The following is an 18,142-nucleotide window of genomic DNA, read 5'->3' on the forward strand; positions in this document are numbered from 1 at the left end:
TGCCTTGGATTTTAGAACTGAGCAATTTACACATTCGCCGCAGATGCTTACTCGATTCACTGGCATCAGAGTAACACTCACTGCAAAATGGATTTGCTGGGCAGAACACCTGAGGAAAATGGATGGATGACTGACAGCTGGAGTCTGAGGCAGCTCAATGCTGAGCTGAACCAGGGCAAATGCAAGCAGGGAGGGCAGAACAATGGCAAAGAGAAGCTCACTCTCAAGCAGCGTGACAGGGCAGGGGACAAGGGAGAGGTAATGGGAGTCTGGCAGGTGGCAATCGGGAGATCGCTCCCATAGCCATATTGAGAACCCACGAGAGGCACTGTTACCCCACAGTCAACAACAATCTTTACATGCACTCAGTGTCAACCGGATCATTGGACTCCTGTAGGTTTCTTTAATCACATCCACGAGCCTGGATAGGCTTTGAGAAGCGGCGTGACTTCGTGGCAGTGGGTTGGACTGGGAGACCTGAGTTCTAATCCCATCTTCACTGCTTACCTGCCGTTGGCCTTGGGCAAGTCACTTAACTTCTCTGTCCCTCAGTTTTCTCACTTATAAATGGGAGCTCAATACCCATTCATCCTCCCTCTTTCATGGGAGCTGTATATAGGACAGGCACTGTGTCCAATCTGATTATGCTTGCACTAACCCAGCACTTAGCACAATGTTTGGCACGGAGTAAGTGCTTAAAAAAAATCCACAATATGGATCCCTGAGAATGCATCCTGGCCTAGTGGATAAAGCACGGGCCGGAGAGGCACAGGAATTGGGTCTAATCCTGGCTCTGCCACGTGCCTGCTGTGTGACCTTGGATCCGTCACTTAACTTCTCTGTGACTCAGTTTTATCAACTGTAAAATGGGGATTAAATACCTGTTCTTCCTCTTACTTAGAGTGTTAGCCCCATGTGGGACAGTGATTGTGTCCGACCTGATTGTCTTCTGTCTATCCCCATGCTTAGAACAGTGTTTGACCAAGACTAAGCGCCTAACAAATACCACAAAAAAGTGTCACTGGCACCAATGATGCCACAATTCCCACAGCCATGAAACGTTTAACTGCTGGTGCTTCTCCTAAATTTACACTTTTCGTGCCTGGAAGGTTTCCATGTTCCACTTTAGGTAGGAGACACTTTTATTTTCAGTTTTACAGATGGATCTTAATATATTAAAACAAACGGTTTCTTGAGACATTTCATTTTTACCATTTCTGAGCACTAACATGTTCCTGATGAAAAGTTTGCTGTTAACATTTATTCAGTCGTGATGACATTAATAGGTTACCATCCCTGAGAGTTTTTGGAGATAAATAATTCCAAGTTGTTTTCCTTAAAACCTTTACTTAACTGTTCTAGTCTCTAGAAACTGTGTAGAGAAGCTGACTTCAATTTGTTTAGGCTGAGGAAATGTTGACCCTCAACAAAATTAACATTTACTGATATTATGTAGGAGTTACATATGACGACCAGCAAATAGACGAAGGTTAGTGCCCACAGGGGTACAATCTTGCATGTTCATCGAATCAGCAAGTTTTAGGAAGTTTGGAAATCACTAAGTTCCTGAAGAGCTTTTGGGACAGTCCAAGAATCAAATAGAACAAAAGCCATTCAATCTGGAACAGCTAGAGTAGTGAGGGAATCCAACAGACAATTACCACTCCCCTGAATCCCCATTGCCCTTTCAAAGCCTTATTGAATATCACTTCTCCTCCAAGAGGCCTTCCCTAAGTCCTCCCTTCCTCTTCTCCCTTTCCCTTCTGTGTCACCCTGATTTAATCTGTTTATTCATCCCTACTCCCAGCCCCACAACACATATCTGTAATTTACTTATTTATAGTAATGTTTGTCTCCCCCTCTAGACTGTAAGCTCATTGTGGGCAGGGAATGTGTCTGCTTATTGTTATATTGTATTCTCCCTAACACTTGGTGCAGTGTTCTGCACACAGTAAGTGCTCAATAAATATGATTGAAGGAATGAAAGAAAGAAAGAAAGAAAGGGAAATCCAATAGTACATAATTCCACCCAATGTCCTCTTCCTTCCCTCAGGACATCTCAAACTCGACATGTCCAAAATATTCACCTTGCAATAACCTTGCCATCATCCTCAACTCATCTCTATCATTCAAATTACATATTCAGTGTTAGCAGATCATGTCTGTTCTACCTTCACAATGTTTCTAGATGCCACCCCTTCCTCTTCTGCCAAACTGCTACCACACTTGTCCAAGAACTTACCCTCTCCCTCCTTGATTACTGCATCAGCTTCCTGACTGACCTCTCTGCCTCTTGTCTTTCCCCACTCCAGTCCAAATTTCATTCCACTGCCCAAATCATCTTTCAAAAAAAACTCATTCTACATCTCCTCACTTCTCAAAAACTTCCTGTCGTTGTCCATCCACCTCTGCATCAAACAGAAACTCCTTATCATTGCCTCTAAGGCACTTAGTTCTCCTATTGCTACCTAACCACCCTAATCTCTTACTACAATCCAGCCGGCACATTTCAATCCTCTAATGCCGACCTACTCCCTGTACTTTGATCTTGTTGATTTTACAACTTACCTGTGGTCCACTTCCTCCCTCTGGCCTGGAATGTCTCCCCCACTCAGTTCTGACAGACCACCACTCTCCCCATTTTCTAAACTCTAAAATCACCTCTCCTTCAAGAGGCCTTCCCTAACACTCATTTCCCCACCCTATAAAAGCCTCTCTTAGGATTGCCTATACATTGGGATAATAATAATGATAATAAGACAATGAAGAAGAATGGTTGACAAGAATAATTTGATTAATTTGATAAACGCTCACTACATCTTCAGCCCCTCTCAGGGTCGAACCTGGAGAGTTTCCAATACTCCACCAGTCTCGATTCTGGGAGGGAGAGTCAAGCAGAAGCATATCCATTCCATTCATAGCTTGGGCAGTGGATAGCTAGTGGAAGGCAATCTGCTACAAGTCAAAACCCACCTGTGCTGGGCAGCAGTGGCACGGGAGAGAGTCGAGTGTGGAGACTCAAGTTTACTGAGTGGAAGGAGGCAGTGGTAAACCACTTCTGTATTTTACCAAGAAAACTCTATGGATACACTACCAGAATGATTGCAGATGGAAGTGGGGCATTCTGGGAGTGATGTGTCCATGATGTCGCTATGGATCGGAGACGACTAGACACCATAAGACAAGACAATGTACGAGGCACTGTAACGAGTGCAGGGTAGTTACAAGCTAATCTGGTTGGACACAGTCCCTATTCCACACGGGACTCACAGTCTTAATCCCCATTTTACAGATGTGGGAAGTGAGGCCCAGAGAAGTGAAGTGACTTGCCCCAGGTCACCCAGCAGACAAGTGGCAGAGTTGGGATCAGAATCCATGTCTTTCAAACTCCCAGGCCCAGGCTGTATCCACTATCCCTCCCTGCTTCCCTTAGATCTGAGCCCCTTAAGAACTTTGATACTTCGTCAACCTCCAGCCCCACAACAGGTATGAAAATATCCTTATACTCTGCCATTTTCCCTATTTGTAATTTATTCTAACTTCCGTTTCCCCTTACTAGACTGTCAACTCCTTGAAGGCAGGAAAATGTCTCCCAGCTCTGTTGTATTGCACTCTCCCAAGCATTTAATACAGTGCTCCGCATGCAGTAAGCACTCGATAAATACCACTGATTGATTGAATGTTTTCAAAGCTTCTCGGGAATGAACAAGACCTTATTCTGGCTTCAGGGTGAAGGATGTAAGATGAAGAGGGGAAATAACTTTTCATGATGTGATAGTGTTGCCACTGGCAGTTGGAGTAGTAAGGCCTAGTGAAAAGAATACAGGCCTAGAAGTCAGACCACCTGGGTTCTAATCACCACTCTGCAATTTAACTGTGGTATGACCTGGGGAAAGTCACTTTTCTGTGTCATAGTTTCTTCATCTGTAAAAATGGAGATTACATACCTCTTCTCCATCCCGCTTAGACTGTGAGCCCCATGTGTAACAGGGACTGTGTCTGACCTGATTATCTTGTATCTACCCCAGAGTTTGGCATATAGCAAGCACTGAACAAAAATCTCAATTATTACTATTAATAATAATTATGGTATTTGTTAAACACTTCCAATGTTCCAAGCACTTTTATAAATGCTGGGGTAGATACAAGGTAATCGGATTGTCCCATGTGGAGCTCACAGTCTTAATCCCCATTTTACAGATGAGGTAACAGATGCACAGAGGAGTTAAGTGGCTTGCCCAAAGTCACACAGCAGACAAGTGGCAGAGCTAGGATTAGAACCCATGTCCTCTAATGCCTAAGCCCATGCTCTTGCCACTAAACCATTATTGCGGTCTTATCCACTGAATACTAATGAAGACCATACTGCTGATTTTCTGTTAACTAAGATGCTTTGTCCACAGGTTTCTGAGCACCATTATACCTTTAGCTTCATTTTGGGTACTGAAGGAACACAACCAAAACTGCATGATATAATAATGTTGCTAAACAATACCCTAACAATAAGGGGAATAGAGTAAGTAGGTGACTTTGACCAAAGTCTCTTAGTGCAGTGATGAGTTTCTCTGTCCCTGAATGTGTAATCACATTTTCATCCTGATATCCATAATCCTCTTTATTTCATAGGTGCCTCTACCCACACCTCTCCCCACCCCTGCCCCCAGTCAATCGATCAATCAATCAATCAATGGTATGTTCTGAGCACTTAGTGGGTGCAGAGCACTGCACTAAGTGCTTGGGAGAGTACAATAGATTTGGTATACACACTTCCTGCCCATAACGATCTTACATTTTAGATGGGGAGACAGATATTCATGTAAATAAATAAGTGCTCTTTAGTGAACTTTGCTTTGACTGTATCCTGGCTTTACATTTCTTACTGCTTGAATGGTATGGTAATTAGGTCTTCTGATGTTTATAGTGGAGTGTGTCCCAGATGAAGCTATTCCAAGGAAAATTGCATTTTGAAGATTGGGACCTTGGCAAAAAGAGACTGATTAGAATCAGACATTATGCTAAAGGAGTCTTGTGTCAATGCAAATCAAAGAAGCAATGGGTTTATCTTATTGCCTATTACCTGCTGTGATTAACTGGAGCCTAAATCCAACTAAGTGACCAGGAATGTTCAAAGAAAGATGCACAGTAGGAGCATGACATTGCTATTTTGGTCTGGAATGCCTTCCCTCCTCATATCTGACAGAAAATTACTCTTCCCCCCTTCAAAGTCTTATTGAAGGCACAGAAACTCCAAGAGGCCTTCCCTGACTAAGCTTTCATTTCTACTTCTCCCTCTCCCCTCTGCATCATTGTTACTCCCTTCATTCATCCCCCTCCCAACCCCACAGCACTTATGCACATATCTATAATTTCTTTATATTAATGACTGTGTCCCCCTTAGGACTGTAAACTTGTGGGCAAAGAAAGTGTCTATTTATTGTATTATACTCTCCCCGGCACTTAGTACAGTGCTCTGAACACAGTAAGTGCGCAATAAATACTACTGACTGACTGAGATGAGACATCAATGAAATTAAATAACCTGCGACTCCGTGCTCACTGTATCTTCTCTGGTCCCAGCCAGGTCACAGGTTAAATTAAAGAGAATTTAATTTCTCCAATTAAAGAGAAGTAGGGAAAGCAGACAGACTCTTCAGGGTCTCTCTTACATTCAGGTTTCCACTCCAGAATTTGAGCTTCAGTGTGCCTTTGAGTGGCCTCCCACTTCTCTAGATTGTAAGCTCGCTGTGGGAGGGTAACATGTCTACCAACTTGGCTGTATTGTACTCTTCCAAGCATTAGTACAGTGCTTTCTGCTCACATAAGCATTCAATAAATACTCGATTGATTGATTCCACTTCTCAGCTCCCCACTGAAGCCAGGGATGCTGAATCAATCAATTAATCAGATTTGTTGAGTACTTACTATGTGTAGAACATTGTACTAAGCACTTGGGAGAGTACAATAAAACAGAGTTGGTAGACATGTTCCCCACACTAAGCTTACAATCAAAAGAAGGAGAGATAAGCAAGGAGAGTAACAGACTGCCTTCCGACCAAGTCTCTCCCTGAAGTATGGTAGGGTGGGCAGGAGGGAGCCAGAAGGAAAGGCTGCAATGTTCATCTTGAAGGTGTTATTAAGAACTTGAGACCCTCAACAGTTACCCCTTTATTTTTCAACAATATGTCACAGAAAATCCTGTTGCCTTTACATCATCCTAACTGTAACTCAACAAAATGTTGATTTTTTTTTCTCCCTGAAGAGCTGATTTAATCCCAGAAAACCTCACTAAATCCTGGAAGGACCAGAAAGAACCAATTCACCAAGTTGAATGCTGACTGTTTCTACCTGATCACGTGGGCTGGGAGTGTATCTATGTTGCATTGCACTTTCCAAAGCACTTAGTACAGTGCTTTGCATACAGTAAGCTCTCAATAAACACCAGTGAGTGAATGATTGATTACAGACTATGAAGCAATGTACCACATTGCACAGAACTACATATTTTTCCAAGAGGCAATAAAACGTTCTCCTCACCCAATTCCAGAGATAAGAAAATTTGCTTGACACTGAATTTTGCAACATGCAAATTGCAGGGAATCCCAAGGGTTTTCAGAAGGAACACCGAAATCCTGTTACACACACACTGGATTGTGCTTAACACAGCACTGCTTGAAAGGGTCTGGGTCTGAATTTGCACACAGAGCAAAACTGTAGTCAACTAAGTTCCACCTCTAATAAATCTCCATCACTGTGGGGATTTCCAAGGGGAGAAAGCCAAAGTTCACCGCCTTCAGCTTTTTGTTAATAAAACAAAAAGCTACCTGTCTCCCTGTGATGAAGAAAGGCAGTTTGAACTAGCCAAGCGCTGATGCTACTGGCTCTATCTTGTTCTTAAAAACAGATCTGGATTTGATGGAGAGCTGTAGTCCTTCTCCTCTTTTTCCTCTAGATGAATATCAATATTGGATTTTCTGTTAAACTGAAAAAAATAACATTTATTTCATTTTTCAATATTGCAGATGTCAAAATGATAGCCCCTGGGAGCTCGGCTTTGACGTTTCCCCAGACTTCTTAATAGCACTCATCTCATGCCCCTTGCTCATCAGGAAACTGTCACTGGCTCGGTGCATTACTGTCCGGCTAGAACAGATTCTGGCAACTCAGACAAAGCCAGATGATGTTTGGTTGAATTGTTTGTCCACATCTGATCCCTGCTGTCTTCTCTTGGGGTGTCCTGAATTGCAAAGTCAGAGTTCAATTTCTAAATTTGTTTAATTTGGGTGTGTATGTATGTTGGGGCAAGGGAGAGTCTGAAATACAGTGTCCAACCTGATTTGTTTATGACCATCCCAGCACTTAGTACAGTGCCTGGCATATAGTAAACATTTAACAAATACCACAATTTTATTATTATTAGTTTAAAGCTTCTAGTGGTCAGGAACCATTATCTGTTGAACTTTATATAGAACCTAGCAGAGGGATACACACACACTCACACACAAACACCTATCCTTGTTATTCAAATACAGGCAGTTTCAAGACTTATGACACAATTGATTCCTGACATTTGTATCTTAATCAATCAAATCAGTGGTGTTTATTGAGCACCTGTGTGCAGAGTTCTGCACAAAGCACTTGGCAGAGTACAACAGAGTAAACAGACATGATCCCTGCCCAAAGTTAAAACACTGTAAATCAGAAATACATTTTCCTATAGAAACAAGGTTATAAATGTCAGGGGCTGGGGGGAGGTGATTCCTAAACCCTACTTACACTAAAATTATCCTGAATTACATGCTCAATAACAGATTATTATTACTATAGCTACATTAATGTAGCTCTGTTGAGTCAAAGTAGTTCCATAATGGAGTAGGTGACTTTCATTTTTACCATAAGTATAATGGACTGTGCCTGGTGATCAGGGTAATCCTGCCCTGCCTGTGACCTCTCTATCTCTGACCACTCTTGGTCTTCTTAAAACTTGCCTACTTTCTCCTTCCCCCATTGTGGCTTTTAAAATCATTTCCGGACTTCTCTCTGGGTCCAGCATGGCCCTGCCTGAGCCCACAGCCTCTGTCTACTGAGCTACTGTCATTAAGATTAGAGAAGCAGTGTGGCTCAGTGGAAAGAACACGGGCTTTGGAGTCAGAGGTCATGGGTTCAAATCGCGGCTCCACCAATTGTCAGCTGTGTGACTTTGCGCAAGTCACTTAACTTCTCTGTGCCTGTTACCTCATCTGTAAAATGGAGATTAAGAGTGTGAGCCCGCTGTGGGACAACCAGATCACCTTCTAACCTCCCCAGTACTTAGAACAGTGCTTTGCACATAGTAAGCGCTTAATAAATGCTATCATTATTATTAAGGAGGCTAGCAGTACGAAGTCAGAACCCATGGGTGGTAAAGCCAACAGACTGTGCCTGTAGAATGCTGTAAGTGTAAAATCAGCTTATCGGGTGGCACGTTAAACTGAGAATTTCCTACGGGACTCTACTGATGGTGAGATCTTATCTAGGGCTGCGGATGTGGCTGAAAAGATACATTCCATCTGGTGTGCTCATACACATTGCCTTTTGCTGGGCTGCCTTGTTCCGTACAACATCTGACACTCTTCCTATTCACCTAAGTGACCCACTCTTCTCAAAGACTCTGGAAAACCGCCTGCCTACATTACTATTGTTGTTATTATTATTTATAGTATTTGTTAAGCACTTACTACATGTCAGGCACTGTTCTGAGCACTGGGGAAGATACAAGTTTGACTGGTTGGACACAGTCCCTGTCCTACATGGGGCTCACAGTCTAAATAGGAGGGAGAACCGATGTTGAATCCTCTTTGTACAGTTGAGGAAACTGAGGCACGGAGAAGCTGAGTGATTTGCCCAAGGTCACACAGCAAGCAGTTGGCAGAGCCAGGATTAGAACCCAGGTCCTCTGACTCTCAGGAGCTGTGCTTCTTCCACTAGGGCCATGCTGATTGTCTAATTTTGACCTTTGAACAGAAATTAGCAAAGACACACAAACCCCCCCCCACCCCACAACTCCTCCCCCACCAAGCACACACATACACACACACAAACACACACACACACACACACCTGTCCTTGTTATTCAAATACAGGCAGTTCTTAGACTTATGACACAATCGATTTCTGAAAATTGTATCAATCAAGCAGTGGTATTTATTGTGCATTTACTGCATGCAGAGTGTACACTGCTTTAGGCCGTGCTTTATTCTGTCTCTAGAACATATGTTCTGCCTTTCTTTGACTGAGTGTGCTGTCCTCTCTCCTCACCTGTCCTAACTAATAATGGTAATTAATCATTGTGGTATTTGTTAAACACTTCCCAGGGCCAAGCACTTTACAAAGCACTGAGGTAGATACAAGATAATCAGGTCGAAACAGTACCTGTCCCACATGGGGCTCACAGACTAAAGAGGAGGGAGGAAAGGCATTGAATCCCCATTTTACAGATGAGGAAGCTAAGGCCCACAGTATTTAAGTGGCTTGCCCAAAGTCACACAGTGGAACTGGCATTAGAACCCAGATCCTCGGACTCCCAGGCTAGTGTTCTTTCTACTAGGCCACACCGCTACTCAGACCAAGCTGCTTCTCAGCTAGAGAAGCAAAATGGCAATGAGCTTTCCCTTAGTTGGAGAGATCTGCCTGCACTAGAGTGCCTCATTGTTGGGGAACCTGTCGTGCGATTTGGTGTTGAGACTGATTCATAAATCACTGATGAAAGAAGCGGAAGAAACTTCTGAGCTAGGTCCTGGCTTCAGTACTATAAAAGCTGAGTACTACAGCACTTCGTAATCCTTTAGTTTGACTTGAAGATGGATGTCAATCAATCAATCAGTGGCATTTATTGAGCACTCACCCCATGTAGAACAATGTACTGAGCATTTGGGAGAGTACAATAGAATAAGTGTTTGGAAGAGTACAACAGAGTAAGTTGACACATTCTAGTTACCATTTACTACAATCTACTGCCTCAAATAGCAGTTTGTTTCTCAAAAAAACTCATAATCTTCTTGATTCATATTTCCTCACCTACAGCTATTAGTTTGTGGCCCAAGTAGCAGAATTAAATGCAGATATTTAGCTCTGTTTTGGATAAAAATCTTCAGTTGCTCTTAAGGCTTCTTGAGTGCAGACTCTGGTATATCCTTGGACTTACTGTTAATCGCAACACTGTGCTATATCTGCAAAAGGGCCCATAATCATTTGTACACTTTCATGTTTATATGCCCCCAGAGCAAAATTACCAGCATTCAGCCTTTCTTCAATTGCTCCTTTCTGTGCTGAGGTTTGGTATGAATGCACACTGTGATTCAGAGAGGGCATAGCTAATAATATTCTTCAGCAACTTGGCCAGAAGTTCTCTGTCTAAGCTCTTCCCAGTAAAGGAGCATCATACACACACAGCCATATAGCCAGTGTTTTTCAGTGAGATTAATACTGGTCATAGTGATTGCTCACCCACAATTAGCAACAGTTTTGAATCTTGAGCAAAGAGTTCATCTTCTAATGGGTTAAACAGAGTCCAACAAGTTAGAGGGAAAAAAAGGACAACAATATCGGGAGCAGTTTGGCGCCTCAACTTTGACTCTGAGTTCCCAGAAGGAATGATGCCAACAGCAGCCCTGTTTCAAACGAGAAGCAGCGTTGGCTACTAAGTAGAGCACTGGCATGGAAGTCAGAAGGATCTGGGTTCTAATCCTGACTCCACCCTTGTGCCTGCTATGTGACCATAGGCAAGTCACTTAACTAGTCGGTGCTTCAGTTTCCTCATCTGTAAAATCGGAATTGAGACTGTGAGCCCTATGTGGGACAGGAACTGTGTCCAACCTGATTACCTTATATATACCCTGGTGCTTAGTACAGTGTCTGGAACATAGTAAGTGCTTAACAAATATCATAAAGAAAGAATGTTGGACATTTTATAAAGAGTCCTCTAAGATTTATCATTCAGGGCTACCAGAAGGCAAATGGTACACTGGATGTGTCAGGGAGCAAGATATATCGCTATATCTCTGACCATATCTATGTACATACACATATTCATTCAATCGTATTTATTGAGCGCTTACTGTGTGCAGAGCACTGTACTAAGCACTTGGGAAGTACAAGTTGGCAACATATATATGTTTTTAATGGTACTTATTAAGCGCTTACTATGGGCCAGGCACTGCACTAAGCATTGGGTATATTCAAGATAATCAGGTTAGGCACAGCCCCTGTTCCACATGGGACTCACAGTCTAAATCTGAGAAGCAACGTGGCTCAGTGGAAAGAGCCCGGGCTTTGGAGTCAGAGGTCATGGGTTCTAATTCCAGCTCCACCAATTGTCAGCTGTGTAACTTTGGGCAAGTCACTTCACTTCTCTGGGCCTCAGTTCCCTCATCTGTGAAATGGGGATGAAGCCTGTAAGCCCCCCGTGGAACAACTGTATTACCTTGTACCCCCCAGTGCTTAGAACAGTGCTTTGCACGTAGTAAGCACTTAATAAATTCCATCATTAATTAAATCAGTAGGAGGGGGACTTTATCCCCATTTTATAGATAATAATAATAATAATGGCATTTATTAAGCGCTTACTATGTGCAAAGCACTATTCTAAGCACTGGGGAGGTTACAAGGTGATCAGGTTGTCCTGCAAGGGGCTCACAGTCTTAATCCCCAATTTACAGATGAGGGAACTGAGGCACAGAGAAGTTAAGTGGCTTACCCAAAGTCACACAGCTAATTGGCAGAGACAGGATTCAAATCCATGACCTCTGACTCCAAAGCCCGTGCTCTTTCCACTGTGCCACGCTGCTTCTCTATGCAGATGAGGACACTGAGGCAAAAAATTAACTTGCTCAAGGTCACAGAGAGTGGCAAAGCCTGGATTAGAACCCAAGTCTTCTGACTCCCAAGCCTGTGTTCTTTCCATAGTAGGCTAAGATGTCTTCTAAAAAAGCTAAATCCATTTGTGTTAAGGCACAACAAGGATGATGAGAGGGGATGTCTGATGCAGGGCAGAAAATTCCGCTTCTGTGAATCCCACGTCATTCTGGAAACATGCAAAATGCTCCTTGGAAACCGAACTAGAAGAGAACAACCCTGGAAACCAAGCCTGAGAGCATAGGATTGGGAGTCAGAAGACCTGGGTTGTTAACCCAACTCTGATACTTACCTGTTATGTGTCCTGGGGCAAGTCACTTAACTTTCCTTGGCCTCTGATTTTTTAATCTGTAAAATGAGGATGAAATACCTGTTCTCTCCACCCCTTAAACTGGGACTGATCTGATTCACTCCTCTAGCGCCAGCATGCTCACTCTATCACTACTGATGCCTTTTCCATGTCCTCCTCCTTTCCCGGAACTCCCTCCTCTTCAATATATGCTAGACTACTATTCTACCCACCTTAATAGCCTTATTAAAAGCACATTTCCCTTCTGCAGTATCTATGCACTTGGATCTGTACTATTCAGGCACTTGGCATTCACCCCACCCTCAGCCCCATGCACATATGTACATATCTGTCATTTATTAATTTATATTAATGTCTGTCTCCCTCTCTAGATGGTAAACTCACTGTAGGCAGGGAACGTGTCTACCAACTCTATTGTACTGTAATCTCCCAAGCACTAAGAACAGTGCTCTGCATACAGTAAGCACTCAATAAGTACCACCGATGATGATGATCAGCCCAATCATTAACTGAGAATTAAGTTTTTGTTAGTACACTCTTTCCCCCGACATTCTTTGTATTTGGAGTTTGCTCTAAACTCCCAGATCCACTGGGCTATTTCCTACCTTTCCTGAATCTCCTCTAAACAGAAGTCTCTTCTTTCATCTCCGAAAGTTTACTAGGATATCTCCAACGCACCAGGGTGACATTGGCTAGTCCAGGGAAACCTGAGCGGGGGAGTTGGAGTGGGATGAGAACAGGGCACAAAGGGAAACAACAAACGTTTTCATCTTTGGCCCAATTCCAAGTTGCTTGTTCACTTTCACCTTGATAAACCCTCTACAGATGACCAAGAGGGCCCAGGGATAATGTGAGAAGGCACTGGAGCCAAATAGTCTCTGTACTTTCTATTCAAATTAGTTAGGGAGCTGTCGGAGAGAGAATTGGGAAAGAAGGTTAAAGAGAGCAGTTAAAAATTTACCACCCTGACTAAAGACAGAAATCTTGTGTCTGACAAATAGAAAAGCCATAAACTGAAAGACAAGGAGACCTGTTAATTCATTATGATGGTTCTTAGTTCACAACTATTGAGTAAGGCTATTATTGTCCACTTCTACTGTTGAGTCTCCATCTACGCGCTAACAATGAACTGGAATATTAAGAATTATGGTATTTACTAAACTCCTATTGTGTGTCTTGCACTGGGGTCAAAATAATCAGGTCAGACACAACCCTCGTTCCACAGAGTGCTAACGGTCTAAGTAGGAGAGAGAACAGGAATTTTAATTCCCATTTTACGGATGAGGAAACTGAAGCCTGAGACATTAAGTGACTTGCCCAAGGTCACAAGGCGGGAGAGTGACAGAGCTGGGATTAGAGCCAGGTCCTTTCAGTCCTAGGCCTGTGCTCCCTCCAGTAGGCAAAATCAATCCCTACAGTCACTTTTCTGTCCTGAAGTCTCAGGACTGAGGGGCATTCGTCATTCTCGGTGAGTGACTCTCTGATCATCTCAGGCCTTCCCAGAGTGAGCCCCCTTTTTCCTCTCCTCCTCCCTATCTCCCCCGCCCTACCTCCTTCCCCTCCCCACCTGTATATGTTTGTACAGATTTATTACTCTATTTATTTCACTTGTACATATCTACTAGTCTATTATTTTGTTAATGATGTGCATTTAGCTTTAATTCTGTTTGTTCTGATGACTTGACACCTGTCCACATGTTTTGTTTTGTTATCTGTCTCCCCCTTCTAGACTGAGCCCATTGCTGGGTAGGGACTGTCACTATATGTTACCAACTTGTACTTCCCAAGTGTTTAGTACAGTGCTCTGCACACAGTAAGTGCTCACTAAATACGATTGAATGACAATCTCTGTGTGCAGAGATCACTGTACTAAGCATTTGAGAGAGTACAAGAGAAGTAAAAGATATGATTCCTGTCCTCAAGGAATTTGCATTCTAATAGGGGAGACAGACAAAAAATGTATTTGCAGTTGGGAAAACAAAAGATACTGCATGCTAAACCCTGGGGTAGATGCAATGCGATCAGATCAGACACAGTCTCTTTCTCACCTAGGGCTCACAATCTAAGGGGGAATAATAATGAAGATAATGATAATGATGACAACATTCAATCGTATCTATCGAGGGCTTACTGTGTGCAGAGCACAGTACTGAAGCACTTGGGAAAGTACAATACAACAATATAGTGACATTCCCTGCTTGCAAAGAGGTTACAGTCTATATAATAACAATAATAATGACAGTAATGGTGGCATTTGTTTAAAACTTACTGTGTTTCAAACACTGTATTAGGCACTAGGGTAAGACATAAAATAATCAGAACCCACATGGGGATCACAGTCCAAGTAGGCAGGAGAACAGGTATTCAATGCCCATTTTGCAGAATAGGGAACTGAGGCCCAGGGAAGGTAAGTGACTTGCTCAAGGTCACAAAGCCGATACATGGGGGAGGCAGGATTACAACCCAGGTTCTCTGACTCTCAGGCCCCTGCTCTTTCCACTAGGCCATACTGTTTCCCAGATATTTCCCAGATAGAGAAGCAGTATGGCTCAGTGGAAAGAGCCCGGGCTTTGGAGTCAGAGGTCATGGGTTCAAATCCCTGCTCCGCCAACCGTCAGCTGTTTGACTTTGGGCAAGTCACTTAACTTCTCTGGGCCTCAGTTACCTCATCTGTAAAATGGGGATGAAGACTGTGAGCCCCCTGTGGGACAACCTGATCACCTTGTAACCTCCCCAGCACTTAGAACAGTGCTTTGCACATAGTAAGTACTTAATAAATGCTATTATTATTATTATTATTATTATTATTATTATATTTAAACCCCATTTGACAGATGACAAAACTGAGGCATGGAGAAATTAAATGACTTGCCCAAGGTGACCAAGCAGGCAAGTGTCTGAGCCAGGAGTAGAATTCAAGTCTCCTGACCCTCCATCCTTTGCCTTTTCCACTAGACCACACTTCTTTATTCTTGCTACTAGACCCCCTCTACCTCCTTTTATTTCCCTGAGATTTTCGAAGCGGATAAAGTATCCCAAAAGTCGTGTTCTGAGGAAATACAAGTTCTTTAGGGAAAGCATTGGTGGGGCGATTCCAGATCCAAACCCAGTTTCTGATTCTGGCTCCTAAGAGAGGATGGATTTGCCCCCAGTCCAAACCATGACTACACAAGCTAGAGGTCAAACCTTGCCCAGAATACAAGCTTTTCTCTAGCCCAAGACCTTTCAGCTTCCAGGGCAGAGGGGTGACTTCTGGGGGTGACTCACAATATAAGGCAAAATAATGATAATAAAATTATTATTATAGTAATAACAACAATAATAATAATAACAGTAATAATGACAATTGTAGTATTTGTTAAGCGCTTACTATTTGCCAGCCACTGTACTAAGTGCTGGGGTAGATGCAAAGTAATCAGGTTGGATACAGTCTTAATCCCCATTTACAGATGAGATCATTGAGGCACAGAGAAGTTAGGTGACTTGTCTGGGGTCACACACAGACAAGTGAAGCAGCGTGGCTCAGTGGAAAGAGCACGGGATTGGGAGTCAGAGGTCATGGGTTCAAATCCCAGCTCCTCCAATTGTAAACTGTGTGACTTTGGGCAAGTCACTTAACTTCTCTGGGCCTCAGTTACCTCATCTGTAAAATGGGGATTAAGACTGTGAGCCCCCCGTGGGACAACCTGATCACTTTGTAACCTCCCCAGCGCTTAGAACAGTACTTTGCACATAGTAAGCGCTTAATAAATGTCATCATTATTATTAAGTGCCAAAGCTGGGATTGGAAACCAGGTCCTTATGACTCTCAGGCTCATGCTCTATCCACTAGGCTATGCTGCGCCTTGTGAGCAGGGAATGTTTCTACCAACTCTATTGTACCCTCTCAAGAGCTTAGTACCCTCTCAAGAGCTTAGTACAGTGCTCTGCACACAGTAAGCACTCAATAAGTGCCACTAATTGATTGATAGTATTGCGGCAGGATAGGAGAGGAAGAGAAGGGTTAGGGTCAGGGCAGTGGGAAAGTCAGTCAGGGGTAGCCAGGGAAGGGAGGCTGAGGGAGGAGTAAAGGGGAGCTGGGGAGAGGCATCAATGACACAGTCGGGGTTGGGTGAAGGTTGCTGACCTTTCCCCAGCCCCTCAACAATCAACCGTATTTATTGAGCGCTTAATGTGTGCAGAGCACTGTACTAAGCGCTTGGGAAGTACAAGTTGGCAACATATAGAGACAGTCCCTACCCAACAGTGGGCTCACAGTCTAAAAGTTTCTTCTCCAACCTTCATTCTGGCCAGCTAGCTCTCTGGCCTTTTGGGGGCTGGATTTTGATTGGCAAGAAGTCCTTGGCACATGTCCTGGAATTTCTGATAACTACCCAACCTCCTTGCGCATTCAAGTAGTATATATAGTCACAGAGCTTAATTTCTACAAATGGAGAAGTACCTAGCCTCCTTTTAACAACCTGTAACATGGGGGTGGCATTCTTGAAGAACCCCACAGTAGGAAAAGTTTACATTGGGGTACTTACCCTTCAACTGATGCTGGTGCTTGGACACAATCGTTCCTTCCGACATCACATTCAGTCCAGATACGGGCATGAAAGTAGCATGGTATAATGCATGGGCCTGGGAATCAGAAGGTCTTGGGTTCTAATTCCGGCTCTGCCACTTGTCTGCTGTGTGACTTTAGGGAAGTCACTTCACTTCTCTGTGCCTCAGTTCCCTCATCTGGAAAATGGGGATTGAGACTGTGAGCCCCACATGGGACAGGGACTGTGTCCAACCTGATTTGCTTGTATCCAACCCAGTGCTTAGTATGGTATCTAGTACGTAGTAAGCACTTAAATGCCACAGTTAATTATTACATTACTAGTGCCACTCTTCCAACATGCTCTATCCAAATCAAGGACTGAAATCATGAATTACAGGAAGACTAACTGTGCATGCAACAACAAGGTGCTTGGATCCCAACAGGTTTACCATGTTGGATGAATGTTCAGTAATTCCCTAACAAAGTTCTACCCAAAATGTGCAGTGAAATCGTATGTTAGAGCAAAACTGGTTATAATCTTCTCTAATAATTATAAAATAACTGGGGTATTTATGAAGCTTTTACTATATTCTAAGCACTGAGAAACAGTGTGGCTCAGTGGAAAGAGCACAGGCTTGAGAGTCAGTGGTCGTGGGTTCTAATTCCGGCTCCAGCACTTGTCAGCTGTGTGACTTTGGGCAAGTCACTTCACTTCTCTGTGCCTCAGTTACCTCATCTGTAAAATGGGGACTAAGACAGTGAGCCACACATGGGACAACTGATTAGCTTGTATCTAGCCGAGCACTTAGAACAGTGCTTGGCACATAGTAAGTGCTTAATGAATGGCACCATCATTATCATCATCACTGAGCTAAATGCTGGGGTCAACACAGGACAGAGGAGAAGTTCCTGTCCTATTCAGAGCTTAGAGTCTAAGGAGGAAGTAGAACAGGGATTTAATTTCCCCTTTACAGATGAGGAAACTGAGGCAAAAAGACATTATGTAACTTGCCCAAGTCATGGAGCAGGCAAATGGAGGAGCTGGGATTAGAACTGACATCTCCTGTCCCCAAATTATGTGCTCTTTCTGTTCTCTAAGCCATATGCCTCTTCTCTGAAGTCAAGGAATTCATTTTCAGTTTTTACTTTCAAAAGCAAGTCACCCTTTTTCATTTCAAAAACTATCTGTAGATCCGCATACCTTCTGAGTGGGCACCCCCCTGCCCCGCCACACACACAGGGCTCACCTTCAAGGTCACTTAGAAGTCTCCTCAGAGGGCAAAAGCTTTTGCTGAACTCCCCCTCTGTTCATCAAAGTCCAGTTCCCACTTGTGCAGAGTTAAAATTCCCCATTCAATCCTGACCTCATTGCTGTTGGCCTCTACAAGGACAAATAGCAGAAACTCAGTGTGGTC

The sequence above is a fragment of the Tachyglossus aculeatus genome, chromosome 21 (genome assembly GCF_015852505.1).
Source record: "Tachyglossus aculeatus isolate mTacAcu1 chromosome 21, mTacAcu1.pri, whole genome shotgun sequence".
NCBI lineage: Eukaryota > Metazoa > Chordata > Mammalia > Monotremata > Tachyglossidae > Tachyglossus > Tachyglossus aculeatus.